The 5,340-nt window shown below is 38.7% G+C and overlaps 1 non-coding gene across 1 annotated transcript; it reads right to left on the reverse strand.

Annotated features, from left to right (window-relative positions):
* Positions 1–1,365: 1,365 nt before the first annotated feature.
* On the reverse strand, positions 1,366–1,473 carry LOC130964118 (small nucleolar RNA R71). Its single transcript, XR_009080226.1, has one exon. It is a non-coding gene; the product is annotated as a small nucleolar RNA R71 (small nucleolar RNA).
* Positions 1,474–5,340: the final 3,867 nt, after the last annotated feature.

Genomic DNA, 5,340 nt, shown 5'->3' on the forward strand with positions numbered 1-5,340 from the left:
GTTTAACGCCCAAAAGGGTAGTAGTTTGGGCGTTAAACGCCAGAATGTGCACCATTCTGGGCGTTTAACGCCAGGATGGCAAAGGGGGAAGATTTTGTTTTCAAAATCAATTTTTTTTTTAAGTTTTCAAAGTTTTTCAAAATCAAATCTTTTTCAAATCATATCTTTTCAATCAAATATTTTCAAAATCAATTTCTTTCCTTTTTCAAAGATACTTACTAACAATTAATGATTTGATTGAACATTTTTTGCCTTTTCTGTTGAGGAAGGTTTTATGCTTGAATCATATCTTTTCTTGTTAGGCAAGTCATTAATTTTTAAAATCATATCTTTTCAAAATTGTTTTCAAATCATATCTTTTTAAAATTGTTTTCAAATCATATCTTTTTTAAAAATTGTTTCCAAATCATATCTTTTTAAAATTGTTTTCAAATCATATCTTTTCAATCACATCTTTTTAAAACCAATCATATCTTCTTAACCACATCTTTTTCAAAATAGTTTTCAATCAAATCTTTTTGATTTCTAATTTCAAAATCTTTTTCAAAAATCACTTGATTTCTTTTCCACTTTTATTTTCGAAAATCAATTAGTGTTTTTCAAAAATGTTTTCAAAATCTTTTACTTAATTTTCGAAAATTACTTCCCTTCTTCTCACATCCTTCTATTTCTGAACTAACTCTACTCCTTAATGCAAAATTCGAACTCCATCTTCCTTGATAAGTTCGAATTTTCTACTTCTGTCTTCTACTTTTCTTCCTCTGACACCTCAAGGAATCTCTATACTGTGACATAGAGGATTCCATATTTTCTTGTTCTCTTCTCTTTCATATGAGCAGGAACAAAGACAAAGGCATTCTTGTTGAAGCTGACCCTGAACCTGAAAGGACCTTGAAGCGAAAGCTAAGAGAAGCTAAGGCACAACTCTTTATTGAGGACCTAACCAAATTCTTCAAAGAAGAAGAACACATGGCAGCCGAAAACAACAACAATGCAAGGAAGGTGTTGGGTGACTTTACTGCACCTACTCCCAACTTCTATGGGAGAAGCATCTCTATCCCTGCCATTGGAGCAAACAACTTTGAGCTTAAGCCTCAATTAGTTTCTCTAATGCAACAGAATTGCAAGTTCTATGGACTTCCATTGGAAGATCCTCATCAGTTCTTAGCTGAATTCTTGCAAATCTGTGACACAGTCAAGACTAATGGGGTTGACCCTGAGGTCTACAGACTGATGCTATTCCCTTTTGCTGTAAGAGACAGAGCTAGGACTTGGTTGGACTCACAACCTAAAGAAAGTCTAGACTCATGGGAAAAGCTAGTCAATGCCTTCTTGGCAAAGTTCTTTCCACCTAAAAAATTGAGTAAGCTTAGGGTGGAAGTCCAAACCTTCAGACAGAAGGATGGAGAATCCCTCTATGAAGCTTGGGAAAGATACAAACAATTAATCAGAAAGTGTCCATCTGATATGCTTTCTGAATGGAGCATCATAGGTATTTTCTATGATGGTCTCTCTGAACTATCCAAGATGTCTTTGGATAGCTCTACTGGAGGATCTCTTCATCTGAAGAAGACGCCTACAGAGGCTCAAGAGCTAATTGAAATGGTTGCAAATAACCAATTTATGTACACTTCTGAAAGGAATCCTGTGAACAATGGGACTAGTCAGAAGAAAGGAGTTCTTGAGATTAACACTCTGAACGCCATTTTGGCTCAAAATAAAATATTGACTCAACAAGTCAATTTGATTTCTCAAAGTCTGTCTGGAATGCAAAATGCACCAAGCAGTACTAAGGATGCTTCATCTGAGGAAGAAGCTTATGATCCTGAGAACCCTTCAATGGAAGAGGAGAATCCTATGGTAACACCTATAATTCTTTATGGAGAAATCACCCAAATCTCTCATGGAAGAATCAAGAGAGACCTCAACAAGGTTTCAATAATAATGGTGGAAGAAACAGGTTTAACAATGGCAAACCTTTTCCATCATCTTCTCAGCAACAGACAGAGAATCCTAAGCAGAACCCCTCTGACTTAGTAACCATGGTCTCTGATCTAATTAAAACCACTCAAAATTTCATGAATGAAACAAGGTCTTCCATTAGAAATTTGGAGGCACAAGTGGGACAGCTGAGCAAGAAAGTTACTGAACTCCCTCCAAGTACTCTCCCAAGCAATACAGAAGAAGATCCAAAAGGAGAGTGCAAGGCCATCAATATGGCCGAATTTGGAGAGGAAGGAGAGAAAGTGGACGCCACTGAGGAAGGCCTCAATGGGCGTGCACTGACCTCCACTGAGTTCCCTAATGAGGAACCATGGGAATCTGAGGCTCAAAATGAGACCATAGAGATTCCATTGGACTTACTTCTGCCTTTCATGAGCTCTGATAAGTATTCTTCCTCTGAAGAGGATGAGTATGTCACTGAAGAGCAAGTTGCTAAATACCTTGGAGCAATCATGAAGCTAAATGACAAGTTATTTGGAAATGAGACTTGGGAGAATGAACCTCCTTTGCTCACCAAAGAACTGGATAACTTGTCTAGGCAGAAATTACCTCAAAAAAGACAAGATCCTGGGAAGTTTTCCATACCTTGTACCATAGGCACCATGACCTTCAAGAAGGCTCTGTGTGACTTAGGGTCAAGTGTAAACCTCATGCCTCTCTCTGTAATGGAGAAGCTAGGGATCTTTGAGGTACAAGCTGTAAGAATCTCACTAGAGATGGCAGACAACTCAAGAAAACAAGCTCATGGACTTGTAGAGAATGTTTTGGTAAAAGTTGAAAACCATTACATCCCTACTGATTTCATAGTCCTAGAGACTGGGAGGTGCATGGATGAATCCATCATCCTTGGCAGACCCTTCCTAGCCACAGCAAAGGCTGTGATTGATGTTGATGGAGGTGAACTGATCATTCAAGTGAATGAAAAAAAAATCCTTTGTGTTTAAAGGCTCAAAGGATATCCCTCTGTCACCATGGAGAAGAAGCATGAAGAGCTTCTCTCAAATCAGAGATAAACAGAGCCCCCACAGTCAAACTCTAAGTTTGGTGTTGGGAGGCCACAACCAAACTCTAAGTTTGGTGTTGAACCCCCACATTCAAACTCTTAGTTTGGTGTTGGGAGGTTCCAACATTGCTCTGAGTATCTGTGAGGCTCCATGAGAGCCCTCTGTCAAGCTACTGACATTAAAGAAGCGCTTGTTGGGAGGCAACCCAATGTTATATTTTATCTATTTTCCTTTGTTATTTTTTGTTATTTTGTAGGTTGATGATCATAAGAAGTCACAAAATCAATTGAAAAAGCAAAAACAGAATAAAAAACAGGAAGAAAAACAGCACACCCTGGAGGAAGAACTCACTGGCGTTTAAACGCCAGTGAGGGTAGCAGTTGGGCGTTTAACGCCCAGTCTGGCACCATTCTGGGCGTTTAACGCCAGAAAGGGGCACCAGACTGGCGTTAAACGCCAGGAAAGGGCTAGAACCTGGCGTTAAACGCCAGAAATGGGCACCAGCCCGGCGTTTAACGCCAGAATTGGCTCAAAACGTGTTTTTGAGTGCTATTTGGTGCAGGGATGACTTTTCCTTGACACCTAAGGATCTGTGGACCCCACAGGATCCCCACAAACCCCTCACCTATCAAATCCCATCTTTCTCTTCACCACTCACCTCCATAAAACCCCACTTACCTCACCATCCAAATTCAAACCACTACTTCTTCCCCTTTTGGCCGAACCACAAAGCCATCTCCCTCTCCTCCATTTCTTCCTCTTCTACTCTCTTCTTTCTTCTTTTGCTCGAGGACGAGCAAACCTTTTAAGTTTGGTGTGGTAAAAGCATTGCTTTTTGTTTTTCCATAACCATTTATGGCATCCAAAGCCGGTTCAACTGAGAAGGCATGACCTCAAGCCCATCACTAAGAAGAAGATGGAGCAAACAAGAGACCCCTCTCATCAAGAGATCCCTGAGATACCTCAAGGGATGCACTTTCCTCCACAAGACTATTGGGAGCAACTAAACACCTCCCAAGGAGAATTGAGTTCCAACATGGGACAACTAAGGGTGGAGCACCAAGAACACTCCATCATCATTAGAGAAGATCAAAGAATCATGAGAGAGGAGCAACAAAGACAAGGAAGAGATATTGAGGAGTTCAAGCACTCCATAAAGGCCTTCAAGAGGAAGAACAAGCCGCCATCACTAAGGTGGACCCGTTCTTTAATCTCCTTGTTCTTTACTTTTCTGTTTTTCGAAATTTTCATGCTTATGTTTATCCATGTTTGTGTCTTATGATCATTAGTGTCTTAGTGTCTATGCCTTAAAGCTATGAATATGAATCCATCACCTTTCTTAAATGAAAACTGTTTTTATTACAAAAGAACAAGAAGTACAGGATTTTAAATTCATCTTTAAAACTAGCTTAATTAGTTTGATGTGGTGGCAATACTTTTGTTTTCTGAATGTATGCTTAAACAGTGCATATGTCTTTTGAATTTGTTGTTCATGAATGTTAAAATTGTTGGCTCTTGAAAGAATGATGAAAAAGGAGACATGTTACTGAGGATCTGAAAAATCATAAAAATGATTCTTGAAGCAAGAAAAGCAGTGAATCAAAAAAAAAAAAGAAGAGAAAGGAGAAAAACGAAAAAAAGGGGGGAGAAAAAGAAAAAGAAAGAAATAAAGTTGTGATCCAAGGCAAAAAGAGTGTGCTTAAGAACCCTGGACACCTCTAATTGGGGACTCTAGCAAAGCTGAGTCACAATCTGAAAAGGTTCACCCAATTATGTGTCTGTGGCATGTATGTATCCGGTGGTAATACTGGAAGACAGAGTGCTTTGGGCCACAGCCAAGACTCAATAAGTAGCTGTGTTCAAGAATCATCATACTTAACTAGGAGAATCAATAACACTATCTGGATTCTGAGTTCCTAAAGAAGCCAATCATTCTGAATTTCAAAGGATAGAGTGAGATGCCAAAACTGTTCGGAGGCAAAAAGCTACTAGTCCCGCTCATCTAATTTGGAGCTAAGTTTCATTGATAATTTGGAGTCTATAGTATATTCTCTTCTTTTTATCTTATTTGATTTTCAGTTGCTTGGGGACAAGCAACAATTTAAGTTTGGTGTTGTGAAGAGCGGATAAATTGTACGCTTTTTGGCATTGTTTTTAGTATGTTTTTAGTATCTTTTAGTTAGTTTTTATTATATTTTTATTAGTTTTTAATTAAAATTCACTTTTCTGGACTTTACTATGAGTTTGTGTGTTTTTCTGTGATTTCAGGTATTTTCTGGCTGAAATTGAGGGATCTGAGCAAAAATCTGATCCAGAGACTCAAAAGGACTGC

This window comes from Arachis stenosperma, chromosome 2 (genome assembly GCF_014773155.1).
Source record: "Arachis stenosperma cultivar V10309 chromosome 2, arast.V10309.gnm1.PFL2, whole genome shotgun sequence".
Taxonomy (NCBI): domain Eukaryota; kingdom Viridiplantae; phylum Streptophyta; class Magnoliopsida; order Fabales; family Fabaceae; genus Arachis; species Arachis stenosperma.